The following is a 17,810-nucleotide window of genomic DNA, read 5'->3' as shown; positions in this document are numbered from 1 at the left end:
CCTGGAAGGTAGAAATGAAGAAGAATTGGTTTCTAGGCCCAGCTTGGAACTCAATTTTTCTGGAACATTGGGGTTGTGGTACAAAATAAGCTTTGTAAAAGAGGGCACTAGTTAAGGGTAGAAGGCCTTGAATGCCAGGGTAAGGCAGGTTAAGCCATAGGAAATGGCAGGAGATGCTGAAATTTTGAGGCAAGAAAATGGTTTAAAACTATGGTATGTTGGAGCTTCAAGAGACCTGAAAGATATTTTAGTCCAACCTATTCCTTTCCCAGAAGATAGAGAGATAGAAAGAAGTGATTTATTCAGTCACCTAGCAAGTTGGAGGTATAATCAGAATGGGGACCTATTGTTTGTATCTCCCAAGTCTATGACCTTTCCATTGTGCCACAGATGCTGTTCCCTATTTAATGATTGAGTAGTCCATGTATGGCCAGCAACAAAGCAATGGATTGACGAGGAGAGGGGAGGAGAGGAGAGGAGAGGAGAGGAGAGGAGAGGAGAGGAGAGGAAGAGAGGAGAGGTCCACTGAATAGTCGGCTACTGGCAATGTTCCTTATATAAGCTAGAGCTATAAACTTTGGTTTCCTAGCCCATATGAGCCCCTCAGGATTCCTCCTGTCTCTTCCCTGGGCCCACCCCAGCTGCCAGCTGGATGGAACCTTGAGAGGCAGTTTCAGAATACTAAGCTTTGGCTGAATACCAAAGCTAGATTGCCAAAGCCTCCAGGAGACCCAATCCAAGCCCTGGCTTTGGGAAGCAGAGGAACACCAGAGTGTGAAAGTGAAATCATGTTACTAATAGCAGGACAGAGTTGAGACCAGAGACTTGAGTCTAGCATGCAGAGGACAAAACAAGCTACCCAGGATTGAGGAATTCCTTGTAGAAAGAATAAAGTAGGTAGATCTGGCAAATAAGTTGTAAAAGATATACACAGAACACAGAATTATAAAGAGGGAAGAGATCAAAGAATATGGAAAGTCAGAGGTAAGGCAAGGAAAGTTCTAACAATTTGTTCAGGTGTCCTTTGTTCTCAAATATGACCAAAATGGTCAATCCTATGTTGGAGTCAAGATACAGTGTGTACAACTGTGGCTGATCCAACCAATAGGATCTTGGAAGGCTCTACCACAGTTATGGGCACAAATAGTCCATATGAACATAGTGCCATGTTAGAGTTATAAACCTGAGCAAAAATGTAAACAATTCCTGTCCTCGAGGAGCTTACATTCAAATGGGGGGATATGAGACCAAAAAGGGAGTTAAAAGTGGGATGGGCATGGGAATCCAAGGTATTGAAGTTCAGAAAGTTAGAAGTATAACTGTAAGACAATAAAGGTTGGTCAGCCTGATCACTCTCTCTGAAATGGAGAACCCCAGGAGAAACTCATCAATAGGGGAAGAAGATATTTCGAGAGGAGGAGGTCCCAGTCATGAAGGAATTCCCAAGGTGAGGCTGCAACAGAGGCATGGCATTGAAATCCAGAGCTGGAAGAGATATCAATATATGTAGTTGAACAGAGATGAAATAGTCCTTAAAACATAGTGTTAGAACCAAAAGAAACCTTAGATTGTAGAATTTTAAAGTTAAGAGGAACCTTAGAACAGTGAGAACTGGATGAATGTAGAACATCCAAATTGGGAGGGAACTTAGAACATAGAATATTAAAATTGAAAGGAAACAGAACACAGAATATCAGAATTTCTTAGATCACAGAATATCAGAACTAGGAAGGAACTTCAAACACAGACTATCAGAACTGAGAGGAAACTTAAAACATAATATCAAAGTTGAAAGAATCTGAGAATGCAGAATATTACATCACAGAATGAAAGAAGTAGGAAAAAACTTTAGATGTGATCTTATCTTCTTTCACAGGTGAGTAAATGGAGACTCAGAGAAGCAAAGGTCATTGAATGATTGATGGCAGAACCAGGACTGGAACCCAGGGTTTTCTCTTTTAGGTAATTGCTCTCTTTCCATGACACAAAGCAATCAATACTGCTCTTTGTTTAATAAGTTGAGGGTCCTGATCAAGCACTAGTCTAGATGCCTGTTTTAACCTTGATCACCAGTTGGCGATTCATTAGCCTGTGGAAGATTGAGCATAAAAAAGGCAAATATTGTTGGAGAATCTTTTCCCTTTCTCCACCCCACCCCCATTCCCAACTGTGTTAAAAACAAGCCATCTTTCCCCAAGGGACTCTGGTCTATGTCAGTACATTGACAGATACCAGGATAATGATGGCGTACTTACGCCAGCCAGTGGTTGGCCTTTCTTCAGCCAGCCCTTGGACTCCCTTCCTTCCCTCCCTCGGACAGTACTTAAGCAATCCCATGGTCATAATTTTCATTTGCCAGATCCTGAACTAACAAAGAGACTATTGAAGTAAAATCCTTCTCTCTCTCTCTCTCTCTCTCTCTCTCTCTCTCTCTCTCTCTCTCTCTCTCTCTCACACACACACACACACACACACACACACACACACACACAGCATTTTCCCTAAAAAACCAAATAACAACCCCATCTAAGGTACCAAAGCAATAAACATTTATTAAGGACTCACTCAATGCCAGCTCACATGCTTGCATCCAAGGGAATCAATCGTAACTTAAGGGTAATTTTGAATCCATCAAACCCTAAGCTATGGCAGACCTTCAGGGTCAAAAATCATAAGGTATAAAGATTTGAACACTTTTTTAGTTCCCAAAATGACTGACTCCTTAAGCCTAAGGGGTGCTAAGAAGGAGAGACAAACCCAGCAGTAGTTGTAAGGCTGTGATTGTAGTTCTGTTATCACACTATGAGAATAGACTTCACAATTAATCAGAGTTTCTACTTCTAACTTGGAGGTTTATATAGTTCCAGAATATCAGAGCTGGAAGGTACTTTGGGGATGATCTAGTCCAATTATCTCTCACTTTACAGGTAAGGAAACTGAGATCCAAAGAGCACATCTATGGCCCTATAATGAATCAGTAATCTCAAAATTTTGTCAGGGTTTCTGGTTCCATTTTGGGGAGTTTATAGATTTGCAGAGATAATCTAGTCCAACCACCTATCATTTTGCAGATGAGAAAACTGAGATCCAGAAATCATATGCCTAAGGCTAATCAATGATAAAACTGGGACTTAGACTTGGGTTTCCTGATTTCTGAGTGCACCTACACCATAGTGTCTTGCTCTAGCCCATTCTCTTGGTGTTTGACTTTCTGGGTGAATTGTTTCATCACTCCTTGACCTCTATTTCCCCACCAGTAAAATGGGGTCATGATGTTTCCTCTCCTTGTAGAGGTGTCGAAGTAACAAATAACTGATAACTGCATAGTGCTTACGTAACTATGCTCCACTATCAGCGTAAAGAACAGAACGTTCTTACCATGGTCTCTTCCCCTCTTCTCTGTGTGTGTGTAGAAAGAGAGCTTTGATGAGATTTAGGCTGAAGGCATGTATCTTTGGGTGATAATTTAGGAAAGAAGAAAGATTCCATGGGTGAGAATACCAGGTAAGGTACCATGTGATATCTCAATTGATGATTGACCCAGTGGACAGTCCCTAAGACCCTCCTCTTTTGATTCCTTTGACATATTTGACAGATGAGAAAACTGAGGCTGGGAGAGTTTATATGACTTATCCAGGTTCATACATTTATTAAGCATCTGGGACAGGATTCAATCTCAGACCTTCTTGATTCCAAGTCCAGTGTGCAATCTAGTTACCTGGTTCAAATTTCCATTCTGCCTTTAGATGACCGTAAACAAGTTACTTAACCTCTTTTGGTATTGATTTCTCCATCTGTAAAATGAAAAAGTTGGACTCATGGAAATAATCTCTAAAGTATTTTCAGTTCTAAATTGATAGTTATGATACTGACTGTTGTCCTAAATTACTGACTTTAATCCTAAATTCTCTTTTGTCCATTAACCAGCTGGGTGGCCTCAGACACACAGCTCTAGGCAGTGGAGTACTGGGAAATGTTTAACAACTGACTCTCCAAAACAAGTATATGCTACATATTTTTAACTTTATATTATTAATATTTTGCCTGTCACTTTCTTGTCTAGATAATCAGCAAAACTAAATCATGCTCTGATTTGTAGTGTTTGCTATTTTCCAGGGTTTAAATGCTCACATTGAAAATTTAATAATCCTCATATGAGCTGGCTCCAGCACCCCATCAACTTTAGGGCTCGGTTTCCTCTTTCTGTAAGACATAGATACTAAGAATACTCTTCTTTCCCAGAGCTATTGTGATCATCAAGTGAGATATTGAATGGAAAAGTCTCTATAGACAATAGCACTCTGTTTACATGTAAAAATATAATTATTTTATTATCTTCTCCAGGCATTTCGATCAGAATCTCTAGCCAGATCAGACTACTCATCAGAGAATAATCAGTACAATGGCTTGAGTCACTAAGACAGTTCTGTTGGAAGCTGTTTGGGGGATTCTCTACTATGAAAGTCAGAAAACAGCTGGACCTCCCCTTTGCTCTTTGGAGAAGTGAAAAATTGTGTTCTGAATCAGAAACAGGTGCCAAAGAACTGGGATAGATATATGCATCGTGTGATCAAAGAGCTGCGAAAGCCTAGACAACATCAACTCTAAACTGGACTTTCATTCTAACTCAATATCTATTAAATGCCCATGGTGATATTAACAGAAAGATGTGTGGTGGATGAAAGGAGGATGTGCCATCTTGCCAACCGCAACTTGCATCCCTTGAAAAGCAACATCAAACACACACACAAGTACCCAGGCACAGATGGGTTGGTCACGTCACCGGAATGAGAAGTTAGATGGGTAATCACAGTGTCATTGATCCTCTTGAGAGAGAGTTAAGGAATCAGAGGAAGGTTTCTATGGAGATGAGTGAGTCCTATTTGGAAGACTGATACAAAAGAGATTGGCAAGATATCCCCAAGAAGAGAAGGAGCAAAGAGTTTCCAGTTTGCCTCAGTTTGCTGGAAGGGATATATCCACACTGATGAGATCACAATCCATTTAAGTACTTAAGTATCTATAAGGATAGATACTATGCAACTCTGTAAGAAATAAAAAGGGACAAGGCATAGTCCCTGCCTTTGAGATGCTTACAGTCTAGTTTGGAGCTAAGACACCTTTAGATTATTGGGTCACGGGGAAGCTAGGTGGCATAGGGGATAAAGCACTGGCCCTGGAGTCAGGAGTACCTGGGTTCAAATCCAGTCTCAGACACTAAATAGTTACCTAGCTGTGTGGCCTTGGGCAAGCTACTTAACCCCGTTTGCCTTGCAAAAAAACCTAAAAAAAAGATTATTGGGTCACAAATAAAGAAATAGCATGATGCTTTGGATAAAACACAGCTACTGTGTGTGCATGTGGGTATGTACATATGTATATGCTCTTGGCAAGATTCCCCAAATAAATCAACATATAACTTAGCACTCAGTGGCAGTAAGTAATCATGGCTCTCAATGATTTGAATGCCAAAAAGCACACGATAGACAAAAGTGAAAGCTATGCTAGAAAATATTTTGAGGGGATTAAAGAATAAGAAGGACCAAATGTTTATCAACTGTTCAGAAGGCAGACAGCTTTATATTATGAATCCTTTCTTTAAGAAGAATCAAAAAGTTCTGCAAATGAAAAGCACAGAAGAACAAAACAAGAGCAAAAGAAAAGGAAGAAAAGTATTATTTCCAAAGAAATATAAAGACAAGAATTGATAGCTGCCATAGTACTCTCTCAACACACAACTTCATCATGGGATGAATAGGACAAAGGTCAATGGAAACACCACAAAAGAAAAGGACAAAGAAGAGAAGAAGGCTTTGTGTGTGATTATGGCAACTCCAGTCTGAACTGTTTAAACCATCTGCTGATTCTAGCAAATGGGAAAAGGATAAAAGTGAAGACACTGACTCTGATTATGACCATGTCCTAGAAGAGTCTAACTGATGAAAAATGACAACCACAATTGGGAGACCAAAATGTGTTGGTGAATCAATTTTTCTTCTCTAAGTAGGGAGATAACCAAAGACAAAATGAGACAGTAGACTTATATGAAACACACACACACACACACACACACACACACACACACACACACACACACTGCAGAGAAGGATGTCTTCAAGGAAGGAAAGCAAGAAAAAGTAGTTGAGAAGAAAAGAAACTGGAAGAGTTTGGCATTTAACTCATTTAAATCAGACTATCCCAAGAGTATTGGTTGATGAAAGCAGAAGGAAGACAATGAACAGATATGAAATTGAACAGAGCTGCAATATTTCTACAGTGATTTGACCTCATTGGCATGCTAATAGAACCACCACATTTGGACTCTCTCCCAAGTAAGTGGGAAAGCAATGGCAAAGCAGGTCAGGAATTAAGCACACGCAGAAGTCTGTGCTGGAAATGATACTGTATTCCATAATAAGTATTCCAGAATTAAGGTAAGTATTCCAGAATTATTTTTGAGATATTTCAAGAATGGAAGATTCCAAAAGAATGGAAGAGATCATGAATAATGCTTTTACTAAAGAAAAAAGTGATTTAGAAAATATCAACACTCAGCCTGAACCATTTGTTTGTTTTCTCAAATCTGTAACATCTCCAGGAAAGAGCTCTCTCTCTCTCTCTCTCTCTCTCTCTCTCTCTCTCCATATATATATATATATATATATATATATATGTATATATATATATACATATATATATGAGGTATCTGTTGAAAATATGGCAAAAAGGAGTTGGATTTGTTAAAAAAAATATTCTTCAGCAGCTTTGTATACTTGAAAGAGAATAATAAATTCCTTGGGAGGTTTTATTGAGTTTAAGAAACCATTTGATTCAAGGCTCTTCTCAGACAAGATATCTCACATGCATATGTTAGAATTAAACAAAATTCCATGAATAGCTACATCATAAATTACTCAAAATAATTTAAAGTGTGCTCCTAGTCCACATAGTCTTGTCATTATTATCTGTCTTAGATCATAAGTTCCTGGAAGAACTGCACTTTGTATGGAGGGTTACTTTTATACATAGTCTTACCTAATATGGTACAATCCCCAAATAAATGCACAGTAAAACTATATGAAGACAACTTTAATTTCTCCCATAGATTGAGTGCCTTTTCCTCTTAGTATCGCTTGACATTACAGAAAAATGGACAGATTTACATGCCAGGAATCAGGAGACCTGAGTTCTTAAATTGATACTGCTACCAATTAGCTGTTTGACTTCAGAGATTATGTGACTCACTTTGTCAAATGGGGATAATGATTCCTCTTTGGGCTTCTCCTATGTCTTCTTCCTAGGGCTGTTAAGAGGATCGAGTGAAGTCATTTGTGTGAAAGTAACTTTAATAAGCTAAGACTGATCATACCCTTGTTGCTCTGCCCCAGTTATAGCTTTGATATTGTCTTTTTTTGACTAGTGGTTAAGGTAGATTCATGTATAAATGTGGAAATAAAAAGGTGGCTCAGTACCTCTATTTGGACCCATGAACTCATATAGTTTTGCATGTTAGGTTCACCACATCCCTTTCCAATAGAATGTAAGCTTCTTGAAAGTAATTAATCATTAAACATTGGTTAAACACCTACTCTGTGATAATTGCTAGGAATACAAAAGAGGCAAAAGACAGCCCCTGCCCACAAGAAGCTCACAGTCTAATAGAGTTTCATGGTCTTTATTCCCTTAGCACATAGTGGACTCTTAACAAAATGCTTGTGGATTGGGTATCAGAAGTTTTCTTTACCCTATATGGATGATCCAAGTGGTTTTCCATTGTCCTTTGGGTTAGCTACCACTGATTCTTCAGAAATGGTGGTATCAAAGAATTTGCAACCATATAGCCTCTCTAGGGAGGGTGTTTCTATTAAATATGATGATTTGGAGGACCAGGGAGCATCTTGGCATCATTAGAGTGCCATTTCCCAAATAAAATTTAATAGTAATTTAAATCTAGAGATGATGATGAGACAAATCTTGAAATCTGAGAGTCTGTGGTGTATACTCACCTACTCCATAAACCATTTCTGGATGTTGAGGTTCCAACTGAACAAATGTATGGTGCAGTAAAAAACTGTGAGATACTCAGTAAGAGAACTTCTGTTCAAATCCCAGATCTTTCACTTAACTACCTAAGTGGCCCTGGTCAGGTCACTTTTGCAGCCTCAGTTTCCTTTTCTGAAAAATGAATTAGGCCAGTGGGTCTCTAAATTCTCTTTGATCTTACCATGCTTCCTCACCCAAGGATAGAGGGAAGTTGGTTTCCATGACTGTTGGTTCCCAAGATCCAACTCTACTCTTGGCAGAGAATGTCCAGCTCTGACACTATAATCCTAATCCCAGAAATGGTCAACTGCAAGGCCCCAGATACCATCCTATACACAAAATGGATGTATTCATCTTTTTTGGAGCAGGAAAAACCTGGAAATTAAATCAGTATGATAGAAAATGAACCCGAAAACTGGATGCATTCAATCACTCATTCAACCAACAAGCATTTATTTAAATTGCCTACTATGTGCTTATGTTAAGTATTGGGGATACAAATTCAAAAAGTCAAGTGGTCCATATTCTCAAAAACTTTGCATACTGTCTTACACATATATAAGTAGCAGCCAAATAAATATATTTCAGGTCTACATTTGATGAAAGTTCTGCATGTCATGTTAGGGCAGGAGTTTTATTTTCAGATCAGTTGTCCTGTGCCTGAGTCAGTCTCTAACCTCCCTACTCTCACCTTGATGCCAGTTTTTGAAAGGCAGATTCTTCTGTTGTTGGACAGCTCTAGAGTTCAGTTCTTTTTCCAAGCAGCACCAAGGTGGTAGTGGTGGCAATAACAGAGAGGGAAATTTTGACTTAATATAAGATTGATTTTTCAAAAAATCAATTGTTCAATAATCCATTCAGCAAGCAATTATTAAAGGTCTGGTGTGGGTCAGTCACTATATTATGCACTAAAATACAAAATTATTTATGTCCTTAAGGACCTTACATTCCTAGTTCCTAGGAATATGGAATATACATATAAGTATAGTAAAGGTGGAGTGTAGGGTTATGTTACTGACCCGTATAGGTTGTATATTGGCTTCATATGGGTCTAGAGGCGTCTCAAAGAGAGACAAATCACTATATTCATAGTATCTCATTTGAGCCTCACAACAACCCTTGAGAGATAGGTGTTATTATTATTATGCCTATTTTATAGTTGAAGAAACTGAGACTAAGGTTAAGTGACTTGACCAGGATCACATAGCTAGTAAGTTACTGAGACTGAATTTGAACTCAGTTCTTCCTGACTCACCACAGTACTCCATCCACTGTTCCACTTGCCAACAAAATATTTCCTTCTGGGTTTCTGGAATCTTGGCTCACATTTCAAATATATATCAGAGTAAACTCATTAGCTTTCTCCATAAACCTATCCTTTTACTGTCTTCATTATTCCTATCTCTGGTACCATGATTAACAAGCAGTTTCCCATGTTAATAACTTTGGGGTTATTATTATAATTGAGAATCAAAATTGATTCTTCCCTTTATATCATCTCTCAAATCCCTGTCAATTTTACCTCCATAGCAACTTTCTGCTCCATCATTGCCTCCTCTCTATTCTTGCTACAATGACCTTCATGCTCATCTGAATTATTGAAATAGCCTTCAAGGAGGTGTTCACTCTTCTACTTTTCCTCCCCACCAGCTGTTACCATAGTTATCTTTCTTAGGCAAAGATTACAGCAGTCATATTGTTCTGCTCAAAAATCTTTAATAGCTCCCTGTTGTCCCTTGAGGAAAGGTGAAACTCCTCTTCCTATCAATAAAAACCCTCCTGGGTAAGTCCCTTTACCACTCTGAACTTCAGTTCTCTCATCTGAAAAGTGGAAAGAACACTCTCTACTTGCATAATTCATCTCCCAGGGTTGTTGGGAAGCTAATGGTTTGAAAGCTATAAATAGAAATTTTTTTAAGCATTATGTTCACTTTTGGTAGGGTTTGCCAAAATTTTGTCCAACAAATATTTAAGTCACCACTATAGACTGAAAATAGAGAGGAAATAACAAGATGAAAAAAACTCATCCTGCCCTCAAGGAGATTATTTTCTAATAGATGAGGTCAATACATTATAGAGTCATTAATTATTTAAAGGTAAAGACATATCTCTTTCTTATTCCTCTGCAGTATTTAGGGTGAAGAGTACAGGAGGAAGTTCAAGAGGAAGAATTCCATTTCAAAGAATCATTGTGTAATAGAATACGTAGAAAGAGAAGAGACCTTAGAACCTCTAGTTCAAAACTGAGGGTTTCTTCGGAAATAGAATGTTTGAGCTGGAAGAGGCTTAGAACCTAAAATATCAAAGCTGGAAGGTGCCTTAGAACATAAAATATTAGAACTGGAAGGAACCAATTGAAAGAAACTCAGATTCTAGAATGTCAGAACTAGAAGAGACTTTAGAACAGAGAATATCAGAACTGGAAGGAACCTTGAAGCAGAGAATGTCAGAGCTGGGAGGGACCCTGGAACATAGAAAATCAGAGCTGGAAGAATTTTAGATTCTAGAATGTCAGAACTGAAAGGACCTTTAGAACGTGGATTGTCAGAGCTGGAAAGAACCTTGGAACAAAGAAAATCAGAGTCTGAAGGACCTTAGATTCTACAGTGTTGGAGCTGGAAGGGATCTCAGAATGCAAAATATTCTAGCTGAAAGGGACATAGAATATAAATGTCAGAACTTAAAGAGCTCTTAGAACATAGAATGTCAAAATCAGAAAGAGCCATATTTCATCTGACCTGCTTAATTTTTCAGAGAGAGAATCTGAGACTCCAAGGGGATAGTCAATTGCCCTATGCCATTCAGCTAGGAAAAGATGGAATCATTCTAGACTCCATGAAAGCTGACTCCCTGGACTTTCACCAAATCCACTATTTCTTCACAGCTGAACTTAAAAAGCTACTGTTATGTTAGCAGTGTTATGATGCAGCAGGAGCCAGAGGTCACTGAATCTTCTGGACATGATAAAGAGTGATTTTGAATGGTGATTCTAGGAGAGGAATGCAAGGCTAAGAATCTTGGAGCCACTAAACTCAATGGTTTGGCTCAACATTGCGCAGTTGGGAGTTACATGTATACACACACAAACACACAATACATATACATACATATACATTTGTATATATACATGTTCATAAATATAGGTGTTCATATGTGTATACACATATTTACACATATAATAAATAAATCTGTATACACATATCATACATATACATATGTGTATATGTGATAAGCATGTATGTATGTGTGTGTACATATTTCTATGTCTTTTGAGTTGCGACTTTTACAATGAAGACTGACTCACTTCATTACCCTGGAAGTCTGTTCCCCCAAGGGCATTATTTTCCAAAGTATGATGCAATCTCACACTTTATAAAGAAGGTTAAAAATACAAAATGACAAGTGTCTGTCCTGGACCCTTAACTGAGTCAGGCTCCACTAGGATTTCCAAGGCAATTACAGCAATTTTTTTTTAGGTCTTTGAAGTTTTGTTTTATTTTGTTTGTTTTAAATGCATTTTACTCTAACCAAATAGTCTTTGCCAGTTTCAGGTTGTGGTCCGTATCTGCTGGTTGGTAGTAGTTCCAGGAAACTGTTATTTTGGGTCAGATCAGGAAACCTTCCAGGAAAGTGACTATTTCCCCTGGTCCCTTACCATGTTTGCCCCTCTCTGCTTCTTACTAGTTATATGACCTGAAGCAAGTCTTCTCTGGACTTGGATTCCAGGAGGAATCCTCCATCTCTATGCTTTGTGTTGGAATGTACTCCCTCCAGAACTGGGCTGAACCAACCCAAAATGTCTCTGAAGAGCTGTTCTATTTTTAGTGGGAGCATTTATTTACACTTTGAAAATCGACAAATGCTACAACTGAGGTTTGATTTATTGTTTTGTTGGTTGTCCAAATTGAAGAACGAGATGGAAAAATATTAATAGCGTAGATGAAAATTAAAAAGTGTGGTTGTGGGCACTTTTGTTTTCTTTGAGGGAGCTGGTTGTTAAACATTTACCAGCACATCCCTGACTCCCTCCTCACTGGTACCTCGGAGTACTCCACCTCCTTTGTGCAGTCTCTAAGTACTTGAATTAATTCTCTGGACAGTTATTCTGAAGAGATGTAGATATGTCTTTGTTGTCACCTTACAAGCAGGCATTGTTTCATTAATTGTATTAGTACTCTCAGATCCCAGAAGAGGGTCTGGTACACAGGAGATGTTTAATAAATCCTATTGATTGATAAAGTCCCTATCAGCTCTAAATCCCATAATCCAATAAACCACTTTTCCCCTACCAGTCCCCAAAGTTGCCACTTCCAATCTATTAGTAGCAATAATAATTCAGTCTTTACATTCATTGTGCACTAATACTTAAAGGTGTCAGTTTTTATTACAGAGCACTTTCTTCACAACTTTATATTATTATCTACATTTTGACAGAAAAGTTGAGGCTCAGAGAGGTTAATCTCTCCGTCTATTCAAAGTTTGCCTTCACAATGTTCTCCTCTTTCCATTCCCATCTTAAATTGTTCATATCTCCACCTTTGCCTCTTGTATTGTCCAGTTTCCTTAAAAGCTCAGATCAAATGCCACCCCCTAATAGGAAGCCTTTTTTGATTACCTCCAGCTCCACCTTATTTTCATTTTGTATCTACTTTGTACAGTCTTATCTTGCACCTTTTTTATCTGGGGGTCTTTCTCTTTGGAATGTAAGCTCCTTGAGGGCAGAGTCAGTTTTTCAATTTGTCTTTGTAGCCCCAGTACCTAGAACAATGTTTTGATCATAGAAAGTTCTTTGATTGAAGGACTTGTCCAGGGTCACATAGATTCTAGGTCTCTAAGCCAGGATTCAGACCAGGTCAGTCAATGCCAGCACCAGTGGGAGATCCTTACACCCTGTTGCAATCCCCACCATATACCCTTCCCCTATCCAATTGCCATCATAGATCATCTTCAAGGCTTTTATGACCAGTTTGACTTTGGAACATGTACATAGTCTATATTTCCAGGCTTAATTTGCTCAACTTAATCATTTGAAAGATCTTTCTCAGTGACACCAAGGATACTGTGCTTGATGGTTCTTTCCACCAGGCCAATTTTTCTCTACCCTTTTCCAGGAAGAAATATTAGATTTGCTGAAGTGATAGTGCCTGAATATTGGCAAATTCTCCAAACAATCCATTTCCATTTCACTGGAAATAAAAAACATCAGCATATGGTACAAATCAGTTTGTATTTTCCTTGTGCATTTTATTTAAAATATTATGCTTTGCCTGAATGCACATTGACTAAAGTTTGGGAACTGTGTGGCTAAAAGGAATGATTGATGAGTCAGAATTCACCAGACTTTTATTAAGTCCTTGCTACTACACACAAGACACTGCCCAGAGGTGGAGAAGCCAATTATTCCAAACCCAAGTTGAAGCAAGTTTCTCCTAGAATATCCCAGGTCAGTGATTGTTGATCCAGCTCTGAGATGAAGTGGAAAGATTGTTAAACCCAGGGTCAGGAGATCTGGGTTCAGATCCAGACTCTACTGTGTTGACCTTTGTGATGTTAGGTAAAACTTTTCTGTTTTCTGGGGCTCTTTTTTCTTCAATTCAATTCAACAAAGATATTTAAAATGCCTACCATGGGTCAGGCATTATGCTAGGAACTAGGAATATAAAACAAAATAAAATAGAAAAAACTATTTCCTTCCCTTATTCTCCTATATTTGCCCTCTTCTGTAAAATGAGAGGTGTTAGACTAAAACACTCTAGAATCTCTGAAGTCCCTTTCATTGATAAGATTCTATGATCTTCTTAATGTCTCCAGAAATGGAATCATTAACCTCTTAGAATAGTACATTTCATTCTTGGATAGCTTTGATTATCAGAAAAATTTTCCTTAAATGTTGACTGTGGGAGGGGTTGTGGGAAAACTAGGACATTAATGTTGGTGGAGTTGTGAATTGATCCAACAATTCTGGAGAGCAATTTGGAACTATAACCCAAAGGGCTATAAAACTTTACATACACTTTGATCCAACACCACTGCTGAATCTGTACCCCAGAGAGATCCAAAAAAGGGAAAAGGACCTATTTATACAAAAATACTTATATCACCTCCTTTTGTGGTAGCTAAGAATTGGAGATCAAAGGGATGCCCATCAATTGGATAATATCTAAACAAGTTGTGGCATATAATTGTGATGGAGTATTATTGTACTATAAGAAATGACAAGAAGGATGATTCCAGAAAAATCTGGAAAGACTTAGGTGGTTTGATACTTAGTGATATAAACAGAGCCAGGAGAACATTGTACACAGTAACAGCAATATTGTTCTATGAAGAACAATGTATGGCTTAGCTATTCTCAGCAATAAAATAATCTGACAATCCCAAAGTATTAATGATGAAGCACATTGTGTCTCCAGAGAAAAGAACTGAAATTGTTTGAATACAGACTGAAGTATGCTGTTTTTCACTTTCTTTCATTTTTTTCCTTTCATTTGAGTCTTCTTGTACAAAACGACTAATATGGAAATGTTTTATGTAATTGCACAAATATAACATATATGTGATTGCTTTCCATTTTAGGGAGAGAAGAGGAGAGTGAGAGAAGGAGGGAGGGAGGGATGGAATTTTTAAAAAAAAATTTTCTTGTAGAGATTTGAAGTTTCATATAGAATTCTCTTCTTCTATTTCCTCTATGGGAATGCTCATTTCATCTAGTGTTTGTGATGTTCAGAACAAAAAAAATCAGAAAAAATGTGTGTTTTTTTTTAAATAGTTCTCATCTCACTTTAGAAACTATTGAAGGTGAGATTGAACTCTGGTCTCCTGATTCTTAAAATCAGTGCACTTTTGGTTCCATCACCTTGGCTGACAAGTCAAAAAAAAATAATGAAAGCTGTGGTTGATGATGAAAATAACTGCTGCCTAAGCTATCATTCATACTGAGTTTTTACTAAATCCTCCACATCTATGATTTCACTGTTTGCAATCAGAGAGCAAACAACCCAAGAAAACTAGACGGATTAATAATTTTAGAGAACAATAGCACAATATGACACAACCCTCATCATCTACCCTAATGGTATTAGTTGGCTCTAGTCAGAGTTTTAACTAGGATGGGGGTCACAGGGACTTTGTCCCAGGGGTAGAAAATTTAGAGATTACTGACAATGGAAGACAATAGTAGTTGCTTTACCTTATTTCACAGGGAAATGTATTTCTAATGATTACAGTGGAATTAAGTATATAAAAGAACTTTGAAAAATGAAAAATGCTATAGCTAAGTTAAATATTAGTTTGCGGAGAATGTTAGAGTACATAGGCTTTAAACCTGGCTCTTCTGCTTGTTACTTGTATAGTCTTGAACAACACTCTTGAAGGATATACAAGAAAAGGTAACAACCCATTAGATTGCTTATCTGTGTGACCCTGGGGAAATCATTTCAGGATGTCCTTTATCAAATACAGGCTCCCTTCCATGGCTTCCTTGGCCAGATAAGCATCTAGTGCCAGTTCTTCCCTTCTAAAAAGGAGTTGGCTAAATGATCTCTAAGCTCCCTCCTAGCTTGGGAACCTCTGAGACTCTGGATTCTATGGTAGAACATCTCTTTGAAATGTCCTGATCTCAAGCTACAATCTCCCTTCCAATGAATTCTCATCCATTCAGTTTCTGTAAAATGAAAAAACTGGACTTGCTTTCTAAGTACATTCCCCGTTTTAATACTGTGTCTATTGTTGAGGGCCAAGATGAGTGGGATGAGTTGGAAAATGCAATGTGTGTTGAGAGGAGGGTGGGTCCACTGTTGGAAGTGAGGACTGGGGGCTTTGGGGGAGGCTTTACAGAGAGGGGAGGCTTGCCTGAGTTATCTTTCACTCAAATGGAAACCTTAAAGGGCTTCAGTAAAAATGCTCGGATCAAGTGGTTTCAGCAGTTGGCAATCTGACCTTCCTTCTCCAAAAAGACCAGTACAGAAAGTACAAGCTTTCCTCTTGTGCCCTTAGCCTCTTCATCTTGGGTCAAGTGATGCAATGAGGAGAGAGCACTGAATTCAGAATCAGGTCAAGGAAACTTGAATCTGAATCCTGGCTATTTGACTTATCTGTGGTTGCTGCTGTTTGTGCTTTGTTCTCGAAGAGGACCATGATCAGGGATATGGTGTCCTGACGTGCAAGTGAATAAGATTTAGGTCAGGGAGGGTTGCGCAAAGTCACCAACCTCATTTACTCCTCCAGAGTCACTTGGGTCCAATGGCCGTGTATGGATCAGAATGATTGGAGATGACCCTGGATGTAATGGGGAGACCTTTAACAGGTCTCAGTTTTCTTGAGTCAATGCCCATTCAGTAATTAGGTTAAGCTAGAGAAAGAATTGAAGCAAAGAATGGTCTTTTTTTTTTTACCTAATCAAAAATAAAGACAAGGAGGCAGCTAGGTGGCACAGTGGATAGAGTCAGGAGTACTTGAGTTCAAATCCAGCCTCAGACACTTAGTAATTACCTAGCTGTGTGGCCTTGGGAAAGGTACTTACTTAACCCCATGTGCCTTGCAAAAACCTAAAAAAAATAAAAATAAAAATAAACAATCTGAGGGGAAGATCCTCAGGGTTTTTGTCCAAAACAACTTGAACCAGTCCTAACTTTCTCAGAGTCTCATGCAGATGTTGGTTCCTCTATAAAAAGAGGAGGATGAACTTCAAAATCACTAAGGTCCATTCCTACTTACTTTTTGTGATGATCTTTTGTGTAATGAGCTTGTGATGAGGAGTCTAGTATGAAGGTTTAAACTTGGGGAGCCCATATTTCCTTTAAGGTATACCAGTTATTGTGGCTTTTGTTCTGAAATCATTATGACCTCAGAGCAGCAATATTTAATAATAATATTTGTTCCTCATTTTCAAAGAAGACTATGACATCAGGGAGGTGATACTGTGACATGCACGTGAATTGGATTTGATTGGTGGGGGGGCTGTATTAAGTCACCAGCCTCACTTTCTCCTCCAAAGCCATCTGGGTCCAGTGGTCAGCTATGGATCAGGATGACTGCAGATAACCCTGGATGTGAGTCAGTCAAGGATAAGTAACTTGCCCAAGGTCACATAGCCAGAGGTTGAATTTGAACTCCCAACCTCCTGATTCCAAGGCTAGTGCTGGATCCACTGTGCCATCTAGTTGCCACCAGCAATATTTAAGGGGAAGGGGAAGATAGAATAATTCTAATCTAATACCCCTCTCACCCAGAGTGGTCCCAGTTTTGTGGTCCCTTTCCCTATTCCTCCCCAGGCAGGAATCACAGTCTCCTTTAGAGAGTAGTTGGGGGGTGGTGGCTAGGTGGCACAGTGGATAGGGCACTGGCCTTCGAGTCAGGAGTACCTGGGTTCAAATCCAGTCTCAGACACTTAATAATTACCTAGCCATGTGGCCGTGGGCAAGCCACTTAACCCCATTGCCTTGAAAAATCTTAAAAAAAAAAGAGTAGGCAAGATTCCAGGGATATCTATCAATACTTCTCAACCTGGGTTGGCATACTCATTTCTTATATGGACCTCATTCACCTTATATAGCCTTGAATTAGATGATCTCTAAGGTTCCTTCCAATCATTTTTTTATACTCCATTATTTTTTCTCTTCCTTTTCCATTTTTTTCTTTTTTTTCTTTTCCTCATCCCTCCTCTCTTCCATTCTTCCCCTCTTTCAGTAATGGATAGGTCCTGCCCTGTCTGTCAATGGCCTACCTAAGTATGGGCGCAGGTTGAACAAACTAAAAGCTCCTAGGGC

The 17,810-nt window shown here is 38.7% G+C and overlaps 1 long non-coding RNA gene across 2 annotated transcripts in view; it reads right to left on the bottom strand.

Annotated features, from left to right (window-relative positions):
• LOC141494974 (uncharacterized) overlaps window positions 1-16,840 on the bottom strand; it is a 44,018-nt gene extending 27,178 nt beyond the window's left edge. The window contains exons 1-3 of one of the 2 annotated variants that reach the window (XR_012470603.1): window positions 16,759-16,840; window positions 7,246-7,303; window positions 3,719-3,794 (exon numbers count right to left, since the gene is read on the bottom strand). This is a non-coding gene — a long non-coding RNA (uncharacterized LOC141494974). The remainder of the gene's footprint in view (window positions 1-3,718; window positions 3,795-7,245; window positions 7,304-16,758) is intronic. The other variant, XR_012470602.1, reaches the window with a different exon arrangement.
• Window positions 16,841-17,810: the final 970 nt, after the last annotated feature.

The sequence above is a fragment of the Macrotis lagotis genome, chromosome 8, assembly GCF_037893015.1.
Source record: "Macrotis lagotis isolate mMagLag1 chromosome 8, bilby.v1.9.chrom.fasta, whole genome shotgun sequence".
Taxonomy (NCBI): domain Eukaryota; kingdom Metazoa; phylum Chordata; class Mammalia; order Peramelemorphia; family Peramelidae; genus Macrotis; species Macrotis lagotis.
The sequence above is the reverse complement of the archived record's forward strand: the minus strand, read 5'-3'. Positions and strand labels throughout refer to the sequence as shown.